At 49.5% G+C, this 23,370-nt stretch overlaps 3 pseudogenes; all 3 read left to right on the top strand.

Moving 5' to 3' along the window:
• Positions 1 to 11,294: 11,294 nt before the first annotated feature.
• On the top strand, positions 11,295 to 11,412 carry LOC126452596 (5S ribosomal RNA; annotated as a pseudogene).
• A 5,861-nt stretch (positions 11,413 to 17,273) lies between these two features.
• Positions 17,274 to 17,391, top strand: LOC126452579 (5S ribosomal RNA; annotated as a pseudogene).
• Positions 17,392 to 23,252: 5,861 nt separating this feature from the next.
• On the top strand, positions 23,253 to 23,370 carry LOC126452580 (5S ribosomal RNA; annotated as a pseudogene).

Genomic DNA, 23,370 nt, shown 5'->3' on the forward strand with positions numbered 1-23,370 from the left:
CGGACACGCCCGTTAGGCCCACGGCCGTCTCGCAGATGTTTCTCTTGCTTGTGCTGTCATATGGGCCACGACCCGAGCGGCAGCGAGCGGCAGTCGGGACAAGTCGGGACGGAAGAGGACAGGTGCGAATGCACTGCACAGATCACGCAAATATGTGGATGCGAAGCGCGCCGCGCGGCGTGTGTCAGGTGAGGAAGCTGCCGGGGGCGCTCTCCAGCAGGACACTGCTACACCCCGCACAGCCCCCCGCCGGATAACGGGAACAAGATGCGTCGCCCGCGAGTGTCGGACGCCGCACGCACCAAGCGAAACGAATGACAGGCGGCGCACCGAGCAGCCGCGTGTCTCACGCAAGTGGCGGCGCGGCCTGCCCGCCAGTTCGGCAGACGCCTCTGAGACGCCGGACGCGCACAACGCGCCGCCTTCGAGGCTCCAGCTGTTGCGGAAGGACGTGCTCTGCGTCAAATGTGTCACCGAAAACTGCGATTGTGTGTGTTGGGAGAAGAGGCAGAGGCGTCTTCTGTCGTGCAGCTACAGTATAAGGGCGCCAACGGCCATACCATGTTGAATACACGGCTAGCGGCCGCTCTGTTGGCATCTCCGCGTTGCGTTCCGCTGTCGAGTTTCTCATTTTCGCGCGTTTTTTGCGTAGTTGTTAAGTAACAGTTTGAAAATGGAAAACGTAAACAGATCGAACACATTGAACGTTATTTTCGACAAGGAAGCTGTACGCCCTACGGCATACGAAGCTCGCGACTGGATTATTGACGAACTCGGTCTTACCGATACCGAAACGTACGGAGTCCAGTGGGACTTTATTACCGGAACCCTGTTTATGAAATTCAATGATGCGGAAATGTGCGAAAAGATCGTAAATGAAAACGGTGGAAAACGCAAGTTTAAATATCGTGACGGAAGCGTTAGCGACGTGACCGTGTGCCACGCGGGTTACGGTATTCGTCAAGTCCGTATTTTCAATCTTCCCTTTGAAATACCTACGCAAATGATCGCTCGTGGTCTAATGCCGTATGGGAATGTGCTTTCAGTGACGAATGAAAAATGGGGTAGTGGTTTCCGCCTACAAGTCTACAACGGAGTAAGAAGTGTTCTTATTGAACTGAAACAGCACATCCCGTCCTTTCTAGTCATAGGCGGCTACAGGGCCTTTATATCGTACAATGGACAGCCACAGACGTGCTCGTACTGCAATGCAACCGATCATTTTCGACAAAATTGTCCGAACAGACGTCGCCCTGTGCAGCTCCCGCTCGGCGGTGATAGCGCACAAACGCAGAAAAATTCGTATGCGTCTGTAGCGTTGGGTGTTGCTCCGATTCGGCCCTCGTCACTCCCTGTGACAAGAGGCTGCGTGCGAATCGTCTATGACCCCGGCGAACAAGGACAATGTCATGGAAGTAACAGAAATTGATGAAAAAGCCGTCATTCCAGAAAATTCTCTCGGCAATAATGCGACAAACGTCACGGTTGTGGCTGACGTTCACCCAGAGCCGCCAAAAAGTGACGATACTGAATCAGATATTTTTCCGATCAACACGCAAAATTCAGAGAGTGGACGCAGCCCTGCTGCTGTCCCCTCAGAAAAGCGTGTTTCACGTAAAGACCCCAGTCCATCCCCGAGTAGGAGATCGGTGAGCCATTCACCGAATAAATCTTCGAAAAGAAAACATCGACGCGGCCGTGGAAACGGAGTTTCGGATGTAAGTTCTAAATCCGATCAACAATGCCCTGTGACAGTCGTCCCTGTTGCGTCGCATGAAACAGAAGCAGATCGCCGGCGCGAGGCAACTGTTCGACATCTAAGGGAATTTCTAAATAAGCAAGAGAAAGAAATCAGCGTACAACCGCTCGCAACTGAGGCTGTATTATCAGCGCCAATTAAAAGGAAAGCAGACGATATGCACGAGTGTCGTGCTCGGCACACAGCCCACGTCCCGACGGACGACATTCGTGCCGTCCATGCCATGCAAATCGATTCGCCACATATGCACGTACCGATGGAAACCAACAATGATCCCCCCCCTCAGATCAACAACGCAGTACTGTTTGGTCCGAAGATGTTTAAGTATAAACTCGGTTGAAAATTAGTTGCAATACTCCTCACATACAAAACAAACCATTCGCAGAATGAAATTATCTCCATTTATACCCTGTCTCACGTAGCTAATGTTTCTCTGTTTCCTTCCCCACTTCCAATGCCGGTCTGTTATACGCAAATAAAAGATTTATCTATTCTTACCTTAAACATAAACGGGATTTCTGCAGTTCACAAAATTTTATCCCTAGTCGACTTTGTACATTACAGTCGTTTTGACGTAATATTCCTTCAGGAAGTTACCGCAAACATCCTCAATAACATAAATGGATATGATGTTATTTATAACATTAACAATAATATAAAATGCGGTACCGCGATTTTATACAAAAATTCCCTAGAGCCAGACAATGTTCAAACGTTGCCAAGCGGACGCGCAATTGCGTGCAATATACAAAGCATGAGATTTATCAATATTTACGCCCCCTCAGGGACAGATAATAGACGAATGCGCGCAGCATTTTTCAGTCACGAGATAGTTCCCTTGTTTGATACCACACGTCCAATAATTCTCGGTGGTGATTTTAACTGTGTAACAGACGCATCCGACCAGCACCCTACGGCCACTATGTGTCCTGAATTAGTGAAACTGTTGACCGCCAAAGATCTGCGAGACACGTGGCGTCTCCTCCACCCACATACAACGCAGTATACGCACATATACAATAGTGGAGCAAGCAGAATAGACCGCATATACGTCTCTCAACAGATTGCAAACAACCTAAATAGTGTAGACATCATCCCTGTCGCGTTTAGCGACCATTGCGGTTATGTTGCTGCCATCCGCCTACAGCGTACAAATGAAACACCTACTCCCAGGTTGTGGAAGCTTAATACGAAACATCTTGCCGCGAGAGACTTCCGCTCGAAAATGCAATCTGTATGGCAGCTTTGCCTGCAGAAAGAGAAAAACTACAGCTCAGCACTAGAGTGGTGGACTTTCTACGCAAAGCCGCAAATTAGGATGATTGCTCAATGTCACAGCCAGGAGGTATCCTTCTGGGCGCAGCGCACAACAGAATTTTACCAACAATGCCTCAAAGACGCGTTAAACGCCCCCGTCGGACCAAATGAAAATCTCCGCCTTCGCTTAAATCGTATTAAAACAAAGATTCTCCGTATACATAACGAAAAGGCAAAAGGGATTTTGGTCCGAAGTCGCGCCTTGTGCGCTCTGGACGACGAAGAACCGTCGTCCTATCATCTCGCGCGTGAAAAAACACGGGCAAGGCGTAAACATGTAGAATCGATAACGACTGCGTCAGGCGAGCGCCTTACGCGGAAAACAGACATTCTCCAACATATTACAGCCCACTACACGGACTTATTTCGAGACGTTGCGACAGACGACGTAGCGCTAAATTATTTGTTATGCGACCTGCAGACTGACATTTCGAACGCGGACCGAGAACAGTTGATAGCAGAGATGACAGTACAGAACACAAAACCTATTGTACAATCGTGCTCTAAAGGAAAGTCGCCGGGACCTGATGGCCTGCCAACTGAATTCTATCAGGTCTACTGGGACATCTTTGGGCAAAAACTCACCGACATAGTAAATGAAGTAATTCGTGGCACCGATATTCCCGCAAAATTTCTGGAAGGTCGAGTTGTGCTCGTCCCAAAAACGCAACATACATGTCGTGTCCAAGATTTCCGGCCCATCACGTTACTCAATACTGACTACAAAATAGTTGCAAGGTGCCTTGCAGCAAAGATGAAGCCAGTCATGAACAAAGCCATCAGCTCTTACCAAACGTGCGGAGTAACACACCACAATATTTTCCACGCAGCGTCCTTATACCGAGACATAGTAGCTCACACGGCAGTCCATAAATTATCGACACCTATTCTATCCATTGACTTTGCGAACGCTTTCGATCGCATAAGCCACAAATACTTGCTACAGGTCATTACAAAAATGGGATTCGGCCGAGAATTTATCAAAATTATTGAAAATATTCTAACGGGAGCAAGATCAATAGTCACCTTAAACGGATGGCAAACTAAACCGATCCCTATTTGCCGCTCTGTCAGGCAAGGATGTCCGCTGTCAATGTTCTTATTCGTGATCGCCATAGACCCGCTTCTCAGAACAATAGGCAGGACGTCAAAAGGTGTACAAATACACAATGCTTCCTTTAAATGTGTGGCATACGCAGATGCCGTAGGCGCTTTCATTGACCACACAGCAGACATAGACTCGATACGCGCCTCCCTTCATCAGTATGAAAGTGCGTCTGGAGCAGCGATAAATACTAATAAAACTGTTCTACTTCCACTGGGTCTGCTAGCCACCGATATTGTCCGCCCATGGTACAGAATAGTGAGAGACCATCAAGTATTGGGTCTAGACATAACTGCGTGCCCACAGCATATGCAAGCACGAAATTGGAGAAGAATCCTCAACTCCATTAAGGGCCTCTGCAAATGCCACGCAACCCGGCACCTTAACTTGCACCAGAAAGTCAAACTAATCAATTCCTTTATTCTCTCAAAGGCGTGGTATATGGCGCAGCTGCTTAGCGTGCCAAAACAAATAGGACGCGCTATATCTCAGGCAGTATACTGGTTACTCTGGCGCCACGAAATTTTTAAAGTGCGAGCAGCAGTTTGTGTCTTGGACCCGTCACATGGAGGACTCGGGCTAGTAGACTTCAGTCGAAAATGTGCAGCGTTGCTCGTCAACCGCACCGCTGAAATGCAGGCCGGCTTTCCCGATGGATCGACAGCATCCCTGCTAGAAATCTATCGGCCAGAATCTGAAAGCGCCCCAGTATCGGTGGCCAACATCCCTTACCGTATGTCCTTTGTACGAGATTATATTCTAAATAAAAGCTACGTCCTCCGCACGGCCACGAATCCACACAGGACAGCACGGCAACTCTATATTGATTTGATGGGACAACCCCCCCTTAGTAAATTGGAAGTCCGCTTACCTACTGTTAACTGGAAGCAAGTGTGGTCAAATGTTAATAGCAGTATTCTGCCGTCCGATGTGTCTGCGTTGTGGTACAAACTAGTCAACAACACACTGCCCACCAATCAGCGTTTAGCCGATATTCAGCTTCTTGCCTCCCCCAACTGTAGCAGATGTGGCATGCCTGACACCAGAGAACACCGTCTGCAATGCCAAGCTGTTTCCGATGTGTGGAGGACTTGCCAGATAATGGTGGCTCTCATCACGCGAACTACTCCGGCGCAAGTCTCAGTTGACAGTGTCATTGTACCTGATTTCAAATATTTCCCGCGGCCAAAACACAATACTGCTGTGTGGTTGTTGGGCCACACTGTTTACGCCCTCATTGACCGGCAAATTCACGATGGGCTCACCTTTTTGACTCATATTTGGGACCAATATTGTAAAATCAAAAATAGTAATAAACACAAAGAATATTTTGCTAAATTCTTATCATCTGCATTGCATCATGCGTATGCGAAACAACTGTAAGATGATTCCGAGCCCCTTATATTTGTATCAATGGTCTTTCAGTCACGCAATTGAGCTTTGATGATACGCACACTGACCTTATTTGCGTCTTACGCGCAGGTTTATCAAAATTAAGTTTAGATATATAGTTAGTTTAGCTGGTGAAATATAACCAGTTTCCATTCATTTGCCTATCTTTGTTATGTGCCAGCCTGTAAACAAGTATACCTATGACTATTTTTGGAAAAAGTAATAAAATGGACAAAGTTACAGAAACAGAGTAACTGAGTAATAGGATGAGGTTCCAGTTTTAGTCTTCATAAAAAAAAAAACAAACAAAGAAAAAAAAGAACAAAAAAAAATTACAACAAAGAAAATTATAAATAAAAAAAAGAATTTAAAAAAAAGAAAATACACCGGTTCTCGTCCGATCACCGAAGTTAAGCAACATCGGGCCCGGTTAGTACTTGGCTGGCTGCCCGCCTGGCAACACCTCGGTGCCGAGCGAGCAGTGTTTACCTCGTGCGACTGGGCCGGCGGCGCCTCGCGTGTCGTCTGCTCCCTCTGCCTCGTGGCTTTCTTTCTTTCTACTGAACTGTAAGTAATGGATATCCTTTACGATGAAAGTGAAGAGCGACAGAATAATATTCAGTGCGAGTTTGATCGTTCCGTAGAGAAACCTTCTGCTTTCGAGATCCATCGTTGGTTACTTGAGGACTTGTTGTTGTCTACTACTGATGTGCTCGGTATTCAGTTCGATACGTTTTTAAATTCTGTGTTCTTGAAACTGAAATCTCCCTATCTGTGTGATGCTGTTGTCTCTGTTAATGACGGTGTTCGTAGATTTCGAGACCTTAACGGAAATATTAGTAATGTCACTGTGTCTCATGCTGGTTTTGGTCTTCGACAAATACGCATATTTAACCTTTCGTTTGAAATACGCAACGACACTATTTCTCGTCACTTGCGGCCATATGGCACTGTTTTATCTGTAGTGAAAGAGAAATGGTCGTCTGCGTACATATTTCAAGTCGAGAACGGTGTGCGCAGTGTTAAGATGGTGGTTAGGCAGCATATTCCGTCTTTTATTTTGGTGAACGACCACCGTGCGTTTGTCACGTACAGTGGCCAGCCACAGACTTGCTCATTTTGTAACGGTGTCGGACATTATCGGCAGGATTGTCCGAAGCGCAAACGGCCTGTTCAGCTACCACTTGAGGCCAATTTGCAAGGAGCTAGTTTTGCTTCCGTCGCCGCTACGGTCTTGGGTTTATGCCCCGTCTGGGAACGATAAGCCGGCGAGGGCTGTTTTTTATGGGCAGGAATTGTGTGCACTGCTACACCGGAATGTGGATGCTTTAGTTGTCGGCGGCGATTTTAATTGCGTTTTAGATGTTGTCGATCAGGTGCCTCGTCCTAACATTTGTCGCGAGCTCGGCGACTTGATTCGCAGTTTTCAGCTGGTTGATACGTGGCGTGTTTTAAACCCTGACGTTACCCACTATACTCATTTTTATCCCACGGGGCACAGCCGCCTGGACAGAATTTACATTTCTGCCACGCTTTCTGCCCGTATTTGCCGCACGGAAATGTTTCCCGTGCTGTTTTCTGATCATTCCGGTTACCTTTGTCAGCTTTTATTGCCTCGCTTTTGTATTCCCAGACGACAGAATCTGTGGAAATTTAATTGTGCTTTATTGACCGACGACCATTTTGTGCGGTGTTTTACCCATCTGTGGCATAAATTACTCGGGACTAGACGAGGTGACTGTAGTGTGCTGGAGTGGTGGGTCGGGGAGGCCAAGCCAGTGATAAGGCGGTTTTTAATTGATTTTTGCCGCGAGGCGGCTCCTTGGCGTCGCGCTACGGCCCGCTTCCATCAGGCGTGTTTACAAGACCTCGCACTGCGCGTGACGTCACAGCCTGCCTTGCTGCCCGCTTTTAAGCAATTTCAGCGTAAGCTTCTCGCTGATTTGCGTGCTGTTAGTGATGGTGTCGTCGTGCGCAGCCAGCCTGCGGGGGTTGTGGATGGCGAACCTTTGTCGCTTTACCATCTGACCAGGGAACGCCGGCGGCGTGCCCGTCTGCACATCAGTACCTGGAAAAAGTGCGACGGTGGACGGACTACTGTCCAGTCCGACATTGAGCGGGATATTTTTAATCATTTTAGTTCCCTTTTCCGTGCGCTGGATATTGATTGTGATGCGTTGCGGGATTTTTTACAAGTTATACCTCATGTTTTAACTCGTGCGGATAGGACGCATTTAAATGCTGCTTATGTACCTGACGACCTGTACGACGCTATCCGACGAAGCCCTAAGTGTAAATCGCCTGGTCCCGACGGCATTCCTTCTGAATTTTATTTGAAGTTTTATGATCTTTTTCGTGATGTTTTTGTGGCTCTTTTAAATGAAATACGGGATGGTGCGGTTATCCCTGCTGCGTTTGAGGAGGGGGTAGTGACCTTAGTACCTAAATCGACTGCGACGCCCTGTATTGACGCTGTTCGGCCGATCACCTTACTTAACGCCGACTTTAAGATTGTGACGCGCTGTGTGGCTCAACGTCTTAAAGTTGTTTTACCGTCGGTTCTCAGTGATAGTCAATCATGTGCGGTGCCGGGTCGAAACATTTTTGACGCCGTTCTCGCACATCGCGACTGTATCGGCTTTGTTAAAAGTGCGAGAGTGCCGACAGCTGGCATCTTATTGATTGACTTCAAAAATGCTTTCGACCGCGTTAGCCATGTATACCTCCGCCAGGTTCTTGTGCGGATGGGATTCGGTCCTAAGTTTACGACTGTGGTAAAGCATCTTTTACAGAATGCGACGTCACGAGTTAGTGTCAACGGCCGCTTGACGCCGGCTTTCCGTGTTGGGCGCTCGGTGCGGCAGGGGTGTCCCCTTTCGATGGCCCTCTTTTCTGTAGCCTTAGATCCGTTGCTGCGGATTATCGGCCGCGAATGCCGCGGCATTCAGGTCGGGGCGGACCGCCTCATTTGTAAGGCATACGCCGACGACATTGGTGTTTTTCTTGGCCATTCCGATGACGTTGACAATTTATATGGCGCACTGCAACGCTTTGAAAAAGCCACAGGTGCCATTGTCAACCCTGCAAAGACTGTTTGTTTGCCTCTTACACCCCGCGCACGGTCCTTACAGCGGAACTGGTTCTGCGTCCGCGAACAGCAAAAAGTCCTGGGCGTGCTTTTTTCTTCTCACCCACAACGGATGGAGGCGCTTAATTGGCGGTCCACGCTGCACAAGGTGCGTGCCGTTGCCAAGATCTATGCGGCTCGCACGTTGGCGCTTCGTGATAAGGTGGCCTTGATCAATACTAACATTCTGGCCAGGGCGTGGTATCTCGCACAGGTCCTTCCACTGCCTCGGCAATTGGAACGTGCCCTCAAGCAGGCGGTGTATTGGTTTATATGGCGAGGTGACATTTTTAAAGTCTCGTATGAAACTTGTACTCTCAGCCCGACAGATGGTGGTTTGGGTTTAGTAGATCTTCGCGCGAAGTGCTCTGCTCTGTTTTGGAAACGGATCACTGTTGTGATGGAGAGGGCCCCGAACGGTACCACTGCGGCGATCTTCAATCTGTATCGTCCTCCATCTGTGGCGGCGCCGGTGAATGTCTCGCACATTCCCTTTTTTCTTAATTATGTGCGTCGCTACTATATGGAAAACAGCTACTTGGAGCTCTGTGACGTTCCCAGCCTTCGAGTCAGCGACGTCGTTTCTGCTTTCCGTGGGTCTACTGTGCGTTGAAAGTGGGAGTATCGGCTACCGTGGTATAACTGGATCACGGTATGGAAGAATCTTGCCAGCAATGTTCTTCCTCCCTCTGTACACGCGGCGTGGTACAAGGTTGTGCATCGTACCTTCCCTACGAATGCGAAGCTCCACTCCATTAATCTCATCTCGTCTGGAGCTTGTGACCTGTGTGCTGTGGAAGATACGCTTGAACACCGTTTCGTGTGTGGCCATTTTTGCAGTGTTTGGCAATACCGCCCGAGATATGGTTCGCCTTATCAATCGGGTGGATACGCGCTCTGTTTTGCCGACAGACGTCTTAATCCCTCAGTGCGCCGCCTACCCGAATACTAAGAAGAATGCCACGGTGTGGCTACTGGGTCATACCGTTTTTGCATTATTTTCCCTGAAATTGACAACCGAATTTGACTTTCTTACATACTTATGGACTCAGCATGAACTAACTGCAGCCATGCCTGGCTATCGTGCTAATTTCGCGAATTTTTTGCAGGTTGCCCTTGCTCATGCTTTTACCCGGATGTCGATGGCTACTTAACATGGTTTGATGATTTGGTATACTCTTCTACTTTGACCGCTCGGTTTGTGTTTTCCAGGAACGTACAATTATCGAAATTCGTGTAATCCGAGGTACTCTACTTTTTATTCTTTGTGTTCCTTTTCATTTCCGGTATGGTTTACCTTCTCCTTGTTCCTGATTATTTTTATGCTGTGGACATCGGCAATTTCTTTTTGCAGAACTGACTTTCTCATGTAGGTCTCCCAAGTGGCGGCAGTACTATATTTTAGTCTTTTCCTGTATTACCGCGCAGTGACTTTACTTTTCTTCTTTTAGTTTCACTTCTCCACTTGTTGGACTTTACTCCTCTGCTTTACTGGTGTGGAACTTTCCCAGTAATAGTACACCTGAGGAAGTGGCTTCTTTTTCTAGTTTTGTGTTTTATATTTTTCTATACTGGCATCTTGTTTTTTGATGGAATACTTGTCACCATTTAGAAGATTTCACGGATTATGGTTTTTCTTTGCACCTGCCGCTTTTTCCCGACGGACGTCGACATTCTCAAGGATGCTAACGGGGGATACGTTTTCTTTTTCGTCTGTTCGTCGTGGGCCATGGAGTCAACAGTACCTTTATAGCTCATGAAGCTCGCCAATGGAAGGCGTTTTGTGGAGAGCAATTAAAAAAAAAAAAAAACGACTGTAATAAACATAAGATTCGATATTAATGGCCTCAGTTCGAAGAAGAATGTGCCAAGGAAGATTTCTTAAAAGTGCCTGAGGATAACAAAACAGTATGAACCGACAGATATGTTCTGAAATACGTCAGGGCTTATTGTTTTGTAGCAGTGTACGACTGCAAACTTGTAAACAAAAGTGTATCTTTCGTCGCTAGAAGAGATGGATGCTTTGGCGACCCTCCTGTGTCTTGTGTCCCTGTTTTCGCACCTTTGCACAGGTCTACTGGCCGCAAACGGCGTCTCGGACACGCCCGTTAGGCCCACGCCCGTCTCGCAGATGTTTCTCTTGCTTGTGCTGTCATATGGGCCACTACGCGAGCGGCAGCGAGCGGCAGTCGGGACAAGTCGGGACGGAAGGGGACAGGTGCGAATGCACTGCACGGATCACGCAAATATGTGGATGCGAAGCGCGCCGCGCGGCGTGTGTCAGGTGAGGAAGCTGCCGGGGGCGCCCTCCAGCAGGACACTGCTACACCCCGCACAGCCCCCCGCCGGATAACGGGAACAAGATGCGTCGCCCGCGAGTGTCGGACGCCGCACGCACCAAGCGAAACGAATGACAGGCGGCGCACCGAGCAGCCGCGTGTCTCGACGCCGGACGCGCACTCCGCGCCGCCTTCGAGGCTCCAGTTGTTGCGGAAGGACGTGCTCTGCGTCAAATGTGTCACCGAAAACCGCGATTGTGTGTGTTGGGAGAAGAGGCAGAGGCGCCTTCTGTCGTGCGGCTACAGTATAAGGGCGCCAACGGCCATACCATGTTGAATACACCGTTTCTCGTCCGATCACCGAAGTTAAGCAACATCGGGCCCGGTTAGTACTTGGATGGGTTACCGCCTGGGAACACCGGGGTCCCTGCCCCGGCCGTCACAGGTAGCGCGGGTGAGAAACGCCAGCAGAGCTCCGACTCGGAGGGCGAAGGTACAATGGAGACCGACGCAGCCCTGACCCCCACCCCCTCGCCCGCCGCGCGGCGGCCGAGGATCGCGGAGGTCGGCGCCCCCGCCCAGCCGACAGCTGCGCCTGCCAACAGCCTTGCCGCCCAGGCCGGGCCCACCGCCGACGCCGCCACGCCGTACAGCGAAATGCGTGAGCTTGCCATCAAAAAGCAAGTCACGAAACTGGCCCGCATTCTGAAGGAATCAGAAGGCGAGCCCAAAGAAAACAACGTGGACGTCCCGGCCGCGGGGAAAGCCAAAAAGCGACGGAGCAAGCGGCGAAGTCGCAGCCGTGAAAAAGACGAAAAGATGGACGTATCGGAAGCGGAGGAGTCAGATACGGCAGCCGCAACCAAAAAGGCTACAACCCCTAAGGCAGAGGACGTAGTCCTGCGGCCGGAACGGCCACAGCACTCCACAGACCCGCCTCCACAAAGCGATTAAATGCAACAGGGCCCGGGCTCAGTATACAGTGTAATTACGTGTAACGTGAACCGAATGACCGTCGCACTAAAATTAGACGCACTAATTGACTTCCTGCAGCACAAAGCCGCAAACGTGGCTATGTTACAGGAGGTAGTCACGACGGCTATAGAACAGGTACCGGGATACGAAGTCATCTGCAACATCGACGTAGAAACTCGCTGCGGAATTGCCGCACTAATCAGGCACGGCCTCGAATTCGGCGATGTGAAAATGATGCCCGACGGACGCGGAATAGCGGTGTAGGTGGTAGACACTGATTTTGTAAACATTTACGCACCGTCGGGAACGGAAAACAAGCGTGCCAGGAGCAAATTTTACAACGAGGACATCTGCGAGCTACTAGTTCACAGCAACAACGTCGTGCTGGCAGGTGACTTCAACTGCGTAATTTCACCCGAAGACCAGATCCCGGTACCCAACTTGTGCGCCGAACTGCAGGATTTAGATAGGCGTCTAAAATTAGCAGACACCTGGCGTCTACTACACCAAAACCACACAGTGTTCATGTACCTGTATAACCGCGGCATAAGCAGAATCGATAGAGTGTACGTAAACAGAGAGATGGCCACCTCTGTGACACAAGTAGAAGTCTGCCCTGTGATCTTCTCAGATCACTGTGCCTATCAGTGCAAACTCCGTCTACCGAGAAGCAAGCTTCGAACAGGAAGAGGAACGTGGAAGCTAAATACAAGCCACCTCACGGACGGGAAGCTGAAGCAGGAAATTGCCGACACGATCCAGGCATGCAGAGAGCGGCGAGGCGAGTACAATACCACTATTGAGTGGTGGGTAGAACACGCCAAACCGCAAGTAAGACGGGAACCGATCAGGCACAGCGCTGAGAAGGCTTTCTGGAAAAGGAACACGGCAGACTTCTACACTAGATTGCCTACGAGACGCAATGGACGCCCCTGCGGATGACGAACTGTTTCTGCCGCGGATAAGAAGACTGAAGGCACGTATACTGAGCCTGAAAAGAGACAAAATGAGAGGAGTCGTCGCATGTAGCCAGACAAACGGCGAAATCGAAGAAGAACCTGCCACGCTGCACCACCTGCACAGGGAAAGACAGAGGGCTAATAGCAAACAAATAAGGCAACTCGTCGACAAGGACGGGAACAGGTTAACGCCAAAGAAAGACATCTTGAGCCACGTCGAAGACCATTTCAACGACCTGTTCCGAGGAGAAGAAAATGACGACGGAGAAATGGCGAGGATCCTGCAAGAAACCCGTCGGATCCTCACCAACGCAGACCGGGCACTACTGAACGAAAACGTCACAGATGATGTGAAAGCCGCCATCAAAGACAGCAGAAACGGAAGAGCACCAGGCGCAGACGGAATCCCAACAGAATTCTACACTGCGCTCTGGGGCACAGTCGGCGGAATACTCACCGAAATAGTAAATGAAGTTCTGAACGGGACAGAATTGCCTTCAAAATTCCTGCAAGGGACGGTGATTCTGCTCCCCAAAACGAAGGCAGCCAACTAAATAGAAGACTTTCGGCCAATAATCGTTCTAAATTCAGACTACATAATAGCAGCAAAGTGCCTGGCTGCAAACATCAAAGTCGCTCTAAAGAAAGCCATTAGCCCATCGCAAACCTGTCCAATGCTTGGCAGGAACATTTTCGACGCCGTCCGCACATACAGGGACATCATAGCCCACGCAGCAACAACGAGGAGACCCGCAGCCGTAATCTCTGTCGATTTCCACAAGGCTTTCGACAGGATCAGTCACCGGTACCTGCTGAAAACCATCGCACGCCTCGGATTCGGACCAAAATTCAGTAGAACAATCAGGAACGTCATCACAAATGCCACCTCAAAAGTAACAATAAACGGATGGACTTCCAAGTCAATAAGACTGGGAAGATCCGTCAGGCAAGGATGTCCATTATCGATGGATCTTTTCACAACAGCTCTTGATCCCCTACTTCGAAAACTAACAGCTGAAGACGGAGGATACACAATGGGTGCAACAAACATCGCATGTATGGCCTATGCCGACGACATGGGCATCTTCATTCAAAACGAGGACGAACTAGAAATAATCCAGCCTATCATGGATTCCTTTGAAAGAGCTTCAGGTGCCAAAACGAATCCGAGGAAGACAGTGCTACTACCAATAGGCAACGGCAGACTGCGACCAGCGAGACAGTGGTACCTAGTGACAAACAACCATACAGCACTCGAAGTGGAACTACAGCAGTGCCCTCTGAAAATGGCAGCACAAAACTGGCGCAGCGTCTTGAACACGACGAGAGGGCTCGTGAGAACACACGCGAACCGGAGCCTGACGCTGAGCCAAAGAGTCCAGTTGGTAAACGAAACGATCCTGTCGAAAGCGTGGTACATGGCCCAAATACTATCTGCTCCGACAGAAATTGCGCGAGCGATAGGAGGCGCGGTGTACTACCTGCTGTGGAGGCGGGAAATCTTCAAGGTCTCCCAGACGACGTGCTTCCTGTCGAGGGACGAACGCGGACTCGGTCTGACGGACGTAAAGACGAAATGCGCGGCACTGCTTCTACACCGTGCGATGAAAATGGCGAACCAGAACAATAACAGTATAACGTCCAGCCTGATCAACGAATACAAACCTGAATCTGAAGAGGCTCCTGTAGACACTACGCACATACCATTCAAGTTGCGGCACATAAAACAGATGGCAATCGACAAGAGTTACATCACCACGGTCGTTGTCAACCCACAACAAAGAACGGCGAGAAACATCTAAAGCGCTCTGAGGGGGAAGGCAAGAAAGTCCAAAATAGAGACGAGACTTCCAGACCATGACTGGCCACAGGTCTGGAAGAATGTCTCGGAACGGACACTTCCTGAGCACGCCAGGGACACGTGGTACAAAATCATCCACCAAACAGTGCCGACAAACGAAAAACTGGCACGCATAAAAATGCGGGAATCCCCAATCTGCGAGCTCTGCAACCAGACCGACACCATCGAACATCGTTTTGGCTGCAGAGAGAGCGGGGAAATATGGGCGGCAGCGAGAAGAATGATCGCCCACATCAACAGAACCGACGAGAGGGCGATACATGTCTCAGCTGTCACTGTTCCGGACGCGAAGCCTTTCCCCAACGCAAAACGCCTGGCCACAATGTGGATCATCGCCATGACGGCACACGCCATCGTCACCAAACGGCAGACCGACAAGGCGCAGTTCCTCACGGACCTGTGGGAGGAACACAGGAGGGCCAAACAGCGATCCAAGTACCGAGAGACCTTCCAGAACTTCCTGCAGGTCCCGCTGGACGCCGCCTTCCGAGACGCCTTCAACACGACGTGACCGACGCCCTCCCACAACACCCAAACCCCAGTCGCTGAGGACGTCGCCCACCGAACCCTCCAATGACCCGACGGCAAGAGTGGTGCAGTGCGGAAAGCGTTGGCGAAAATGTGCACAAAGTAAAAATGTGTATGTGTAGCAGTGTCACAGTGAAAGTTACGTGTGCCATTCGTAGTCAAAAGTGTCCGATAGTCAAATACAGCAGGCAAAAGGAAATAATCAGCCATAAATTTAATGTAAAACATGTAAAGAAGTGTTCCAAGAAAACAACAAAATATCAAACAGTGTAAATCATGTCATTAATGTGGCCTCTCACTCAGATTCTCTCTTTCTCTCGCTCTCTCCACTCAAGGTACGTTTTTCCTTTCTCTTATCTTTTTTTTGTGTTTTGATTTCTTGTTTTGTTGTGTTTTATTAATGTGCTGGATGTATGTATGTATATATACATATACAGATATAAGTATATAAATTTCGGCCCATCATGTGCTTAAACGTAGCATCCCTCTTTGCCACTAACAAAATATTAACATTAGACATTCTTTGCACCAAATCCCGTGTAAACTGTTGCGTCCACCCTTAGCCAATACATTAACAATCTCCTGCTTTCACGAATTTACCCACATAGATGCTCTGGTGTATATTCCATATTCGCTTTAGCAAACTTGCCAAAATAGGCCCACTTAAATACCATAGATGAATACAACTTTCCTTTTTTTGTACTCTAAATTTAAGAAAAAATCAAAGTAACGTAATTTTGTAATTAAAAAAAGACATAAACAACAGACAGTGAAAATTTAGCTGAAGGACACTCAGTGGAAAGTTTTGTAACTCAACCAAAAGACTACTCAAAGAACAATCAAAACAGAAAACGACAAAATGAAAATAACCGATCAATAATCAAGCTCAGCACTTCATGTAAAGATCTGTAATTGTTAAAAATTGTAAATAAAAGTTTATAAACGTTACAAAAAAAAAGGTGCTGTTGGCTCCCCTTCATTTTCTCCTTTTTACGCCGCTATCCCTGCCGGCCCTCTTTTTATACTACCTTCCTTTTGTGACAAACGTGCTTCCTTAAGCATTTTAAAAGTGCTAGCAATGCCTTGAAAATAACGAAACACTACGAATCGACAGATATGATCTGAAATAAGTCAGGGCCACCTACTGTTTCGTAGCAGTGCAAAACTCCACAAAAAAAAGAAAATAAACGACTGTAATAAACATAAGATACGATATTAATGGCCTCAGTTCGAAGAAGAATGTGCCAAGGAAGATTTCTTAAAAGTGCCTGAAGATAACAAAACAGTATGAACCGACAGAAATGTTCTGAAATACGTCAGGGCTTATTGTTTTGTAGCAGTGTACGACTGCAAACTTGTAAACAAAAATGTATCTTTCGTCGCTAGAAGAGATGGATGCTTTGGCGACCCTCCTGTGCCTTGTGTCCCTGTTTTCGCACCTTTGCACAGGTCTACTGGCCGCAAACGACCTCTCGGACACGCCCGTTAGGCCCACGCCCGTCTCGCAGATGTTTCTCTTGCTTGTGCTGTCATATGGGCCACGACCCGAGCGGCAGCGAGCGGCAGTCGGGACAAGTCGGGACGGAAGGGGACAGGTGCGAATGCACTGCACGGATCACGCAAATATGTGGATGCGAAGCGCGCCGCGCGGCGTGTGTCAGGTGAGGAAGCTGCCGGGGGCGCCCTCCAGCAGGACACTGCTACACCCCGCACAGCCCCCCGCCGGATAACGGGAACAAGATGCGTCGCCCGCGAGTGTCGGACGCCGCACGCACCAAGCGAAACGAATGACAGGCGGCGCACCGAGCAGCCGCGTGTCTCGACGCCGGACGCGCACTCCGCGCCGCCTTCGAGGCTCCAGTTGTTGCGGAAGGACGTGCTCTGCGTCAAATGTGTCACCGAAAACCGCGATTGTGTGTGTTGGGAGAAGAGGCAGAGGCGCCTTCTGTCGTGCGGCTACAGTATAAGGGCGCCAACGGCCATACCATGTTGAATACACCGGTTCTCGTCCGATCACCGAAGTTAAGCAACATCGGGCCCGGTTAGTACTTGGATGGGTTACCGCCTGGGAACACCGGGGTCCCTGCCCCGGCCGTCACAGGTAGCGCGGGTGAGAAACGCCAGCAGAGCTCCGACTCGGAGGGCGAAGGTACAATGGAGACCGACGCAGCCCTGACCCCCACCCCCTCGCCCGCCGCGCGGCGGCCGAGGATCGCGGAGGTCGGCGCCCCCGCCCAGCCGACAGCTGCGCCTGCCAACAGCCTTGCCGCCCAGGCCGGGCCCACCGCCGACGCCGCCACGCCGTACAGCGAAATGCGTGAGCTTGCCATCAAAAAGCAAGTCACGAAACTGGCCCGCATTCTGAAGGAATCAGAAGGCGAGCCCAAAGAAAACAACGTGGACGTCCCGGCCGCGGGGAAAGCCAAAAAGCGACGGAGCAAGCGGCGAAGTCGCAGCCGTGAAAAAGACGAAAAGATGGACGTATCGGAAGCGGGGGAGTCAGATACGGCAGCCGCAACCAAAAAGGCTACAACCCCTAAGGCAGAGGACGTAGTCCTGCGGCCGGAACGGCCACAGCACTCCACAGACCCGCCTCCACAAAGCGATTAAATGCAACAGGGCCCGGGCTCAGTATACAGTGTAATTACGTGTAACGTGAACCGAATGACCGTCGCACTAAAATTAGACGCACTAATTGACTTCCTGCAGCACAAAGCCGCAAACGTGGCTATGTTACAGGAGGTAGTCACGACGGCTATAGAACAGGTACCGGGATACGAAGTCATCTGCAACATCGACGTAGAAACTCGCTGCGGAATTGCCACACTAATCAGGCACGGCCTCGAATTCGGCGATGTGAAAATGATGCCCGACGGACGCGGAATAGCGGTGTAGGTGGTAGACACTGATTTTGTAAACATTTACGCACCGTCGGGAACGGAAAACAAGCGTGCCAGGAGCAAATTTTACAACGAGGACATCTGCGAGCTACTAGTTCACAGCAACAACGTCGTGCTGGCAGGTGACTTCAACTGCGTAATTTCACCCGAAGACCAGATCCCGGTACCCAACTTGTGCGCCGAACTGCAGGATTTAGATAGGCGTCTAAAATTAGCAGACACCTGGCGTCTACTACACCAAAACCACACAGTGTTCATGTACCTGTATAACCGCGGCATAAGCAGAATCGATAGAGTGTACGTAAACAGAGAGATGGCCACCTCTGTGACACAAGTAGAAGTCTGCCCTGTGATCTTCTCAGATCACTGTGCCTATCAGTGCAAACTCCGTCTACCGAGAAGCAAGCTTCGAACAGGAAGAGGAACGTGGAAGCTAAATACAAGCCACCTCACGGACGGGAAGCTGAAGCAGGAAATTGCCGACACGATCCAGGCATGCAGAGAGCGGCGAGGCGAGTACAATACCACTATTGAGTGGTGGGTAGAACACGCCAAACCGCAAGTAAGACGGGAACCGATCAGGCACAGCGCTGAGAAGGCTTTCTGGAAAAGGAACACGGCAGACTTCTACACTAGATTGCCTACGAGACGCAATGGACGCCCCTGCGGATGACGAACTGTTTCTGCCGCGGATAAGAAGACTGAAGGCACGTATACTGAGCCTGAAAAGAGACAAAATGAGAGGAGTCGTCGCATGTAGCCAGACAAACGGCGAAATCGAAGAAGAACCTGCCACGCTGCACCACCTGCACAGGGAAAGACAGAGGGCTAATAGCAAACAAATAAGGCAACTCGTCGACAAGGACGGGAACAGGTTAACGCCAAAGAAAGACATCTTGAGCCACGTCGAAGACCATTTCAACGACCTGTTCCGAGGAGAAGAAAATGACGACGGAGAAATGGCGAGGATCCTGCAAGAAACCCGTCGGATCCTCACCAACGCAGACCGGGCACTACTGAACGAAAACGTCACAGATGATGTGAAAGCCGCCATCTAAGACAGCAGAAACGGAAGAGCACCAGGCGCAGACGGAATCCCAACAGAATTCTACACTGCGCTCTGGGGCACAGTCGGCGGAATACTCACCGAAATAGTAAATGAAGTTCTGAACGGGACAGAATTGCCTTCAAAATTCCTGCAAGGGACGGTGATTCTGCTCCCCAAAACGAAGGCAGCCAACTAAATAGAAGACTTTCGGCCAATAATCGTTCTAAATTCAGACTACATAATAGCAGCAAAGTGCCTGGCTGCAAACATCAAAGTCGCTCTAAAGAAAGCCATTAGCCCATCGCAAACCTGTCCAATGCTTGGCAGGAACATTTTCGACGCCGTCCGCACATACAGGGACATCATAGCCCACGCAGCAACAACGAGGAGACCCGCAGCCGTAATCTCTGTCGATTTCCACAAGGCTTTCGACAGGATCAGTCACCGGTACCTGCTGAAAACCATCGCACGCCTCGGATTCGGACCAAAATTCAGTAGAACAATCAGGAACGTCATCACAAATGCCACCTCAAAAGTAACAATAAACGGATGGACTTCCAAGTCAATAAGACTGGGAAGATCCGTCAGGCAAGGATGTCCATTATCGATGGATCTTTTCACAACAGCTCTTGATCCCCTACTTCGAAAACTAACAGCTGAAGACGGAGGATACACAATGGGTGCAACAAACATCGCATGTATGGCCTATGCCGACGACATGGGCATCTTCATTCAAAACGAGGACGAACTAGAAATAATCCAGCCTATCATGGATTCCTTTGAAAGAGCTTCAGGTGCCAAAACGAATCCGAGGAAGACAGTGCTACTACCAATAGGCAACGGCAGACTGCGACCAGCGAGACAGTGGTACCTAGTGACAAACAACCATACAGCACTCGAAGTGGAACTACAGCAGTGCCCTCTGAAAATGGCAGCACAAAACTGGCGCAGCGTCTTGAACACGACGAGAGGGCTCGTGAGAACACACGCGAACCGGAGCCTGACGCTGAGCCAAAGAGTCCAGTTGGTAAACGAAACGATCCTGTCGAAAGCGTGGTACATGGCCCAAATACTATCTGCTCCGACAGAAATTGCGCGAGCGATAGGAGGCGCGGTGTACTACCTGCTGTGGAGGCGGGAAATCTTCAAGGTCTCCCAGACGACGTGCTTCCTGTCGAGGGACGAACGCGGACTCGGTCTGACGGACGTAAAGACGAAATGCGCGGCACTGCTTCTACACCGTGCGATGAAAATGGCGAACCAGAACAATAACAGTATAACGTCCAGCCTGATCAACGAATACAAACCTGAATCTGAAGAGGCTCCTGTAGACACTACGCACATACCATTCAAGTTGCGGCACATAAAACAGATGGCAATCGACAAGAGTTACATCACCACGGTCGTTGTCAACCCACAACAAAGAACGGCGAGAAACATCTAAAGCGCTCTGAGGGGGAAGGCAAGAAAGTCCAAAATAGAGACGAGACTTCCAGACCATGACTGGCCACAGGTCTGGAAGAATGTCTCGGAACGGACACTTCCTGAGCACGCCAGGGACACGTGGTACAAAATCATCCACCAAACAGTGCCGACAAACGAAAAACTGGCACGCATAAAAATGCGGGAATCCCCAATCTGCGAGCTCTGCAACCAGACCGACACCATCGAACATCGTTTTGGCTGCAGAGAGAGCGGGGAAATATGGGCGGCAGCGAGAAGAATGATCGCCCACATCAACAGAACCGACGAGAGGGCGATACATGTCTCAGCTGTCACTGTTCCGGACGCGAAGCCTTTCCCCAACGCAAAACGCCTGGCCACAATGTGGATCATCGCCATGACGGCACACGCCATCGTCACCAAACGGCAGACCGACAAGGCGCAGTTCCTCACGGACCTGTGGGAGGAACACAGGAGGGCCAAACAGCGATCCAAGTACCGAGAGACCTTCCAGAACTTCCTGCAGGTCCCGCTGGACGCCGCCTTCCGAGACGCCTTCAACACGACGTGACCGACGCCCTCCCACAACACCCAAACCCCAGTCGCTGAGGACGTCGCCCACCGAACCCTCCAATGACCCGACGGCAAGAGTGGTGCAGTGCGGAAAGCGTTGGCGAAAATGTGCGCAAAGTAAAAATGTGTATGTGTAGCAGTGTCACAGTGAAAGTTACGTGTGCCATTCGTAGTCAAAAGTGTCCGATAGTCAAATACAGCAGGCAAAAGGAAATAATCAGCCATAAATTTAATGTAAAACATGTAAAGAAGTGTTCCAAGAAAACAACAAAATATCAAACAGTGTAAATCATGTCATTAATGTGGCCTCTCACTCAGATTCTCTCTTTCTCTCGCTCTCTCCACTCAAGGTACGTTTTTCCTTTCTCTTATCTTTTTTTTGTGTTTTGATTTCTTGTTTTGTTGTGTTTTATTAATGTGCTGGATGTATGTATGTATATATACATATACAGATATAAGTATATAAATTTCGGCCCATCATGTGCTTAAACGTAGCATCCCTCTTTGCCACTAACAAAATATTAACATTAGACATTCTTTGCACCAAATCCCGTGTAAACTGTTGCGTCCACCCTTAGCCAATACATTAACAATCTCCTGCTTTCACGAATTTACCCACATAGATGCTCTGGTGTATATTCCATATTCGCTTTAGCAAACTTGCCAAAATAGGCCCACTTAAATACCATAGATGAATACAACTTTCCTTTTTTTGTACTCTAAATTTAAGAAAAAATCAAAGTAACGTAATTTTGTAATTAAAAAAAGACATAAACAACAGACAGTGAAAATTTAGCTGAAGGACACTCAGTGGAAAGTTTTGTAACTCAACCAAAAGACTACTCAAAGAACAATCAAAACAGAAAACGACAAAATGAAAATAACCGATCAATAATCAAGCTCAGCACTTCATGTAAAGATCTGTAATTGTTAAAAATTGTAAATAAAAGTTTATAAACGTTACAAAAAAAAAGGTGCTGTTGGCTCCCCTTCATTTTCTCCTTTTTACGCCGCTATCCCTGCCGGCCCTCTTTTTATACTACCTTCCTTTTGTGACAAACGTGCTTCCTTAAGCATTTTAAAAGTGCTAGCAATGCCTTGAAAATAACGAAACACTACGAATCGACAGATATGATCTGAAATAAGTCAGGGCCACCTACTGTTTCGTAGCAGTGCAAAACTCCACAAAAAAAAGAAAATAAACGACTGTAATAAACATAAGATACGATATTAATGGCCTCAGTTCGAAGAAGAATGTGCCAAGGAAGATTTCTTAAAAGTGCCTGAAGATAACAAAACAGTATGAACCGACAGAAATGTTCTGAAATACGTCAGGGCTTATTGTTTTGTAGCAGTGTACGACTGCAAACTTGTAAACAAAAATGTATCTTTCGTCGCTAGAAGAGATGGATGCTTTGGCGACCCTCCTGTGCCTTGTGTCCCTGTTTTCGCACCTTTGCACAGGTCTACTGGCCGCAAACGACCTCTCGGACACGCCCGTTAGGCCCACGCCCGTCTCGCAGATGTTTCTCTTGCTTGTGCTGTCATATGGGCCACGACCCGAGCGGCAGCGAGCGGCAGTCGGGACAAGTCGGGACGGAAGGGGACAGGTGCGAATGCACTGCACGGATCACGCAAATATGTGGATGCGAAGCGCGCCGCGCGGCGTGTGTCAGGTGAGGAAGCTGCCGGGGGCGCCCTCCAGCAGGACACTGCTACACCCCGCACAGCCCCCCGCCGGATAACGGGAACAAGATGCGTCGCCCGCGAGTGTCGGACGCCGCACGCACCAAGCGAAACGAATGACAGGCGGCGCACCGAGCAGCCGCGTGTCTCGACGCCGGACGCGCACTCCGCGCCGCCTTCGAGGCTCCAGTTGTTGCGGAAGGACGTGCTCTGCGTCAAATGTGTCACCGAAAACCGCGATTGTGTGTGTTGGGAGAAGAGGCAGAGGCGCCTTCTGTCGTGCGGCTACAGTATAAGGGCGCCAACGGCCATACCATGTTGAATACACCGGTTCTCGTCCGATCACCGAAGTTAAGCAACATCGGGCCCGGTTAGTACTTGGATGGGTTACCGCCTGGGAACACCGGGGTCCCTGCCC

Source organism: Schistocerca serialis, unplaced genomic scaffold (assembly GCF_023864345.2).
Source record: "Schistocerca serialis cubense isolate TAMUIC-IGC-003099 unplaced genomic scaffold, iqSchSeri2.2 HiC_scaffold_900, whole genome shotgun sequence".
In the NCBI taxonomy this organism is placed as follows: domain Eukaryota; kingdom Metazoa; phylum Arthropoda; class Insecta; order Orthoptera; family Acrididae; genus Schistocerca; species Schistocerca serialis.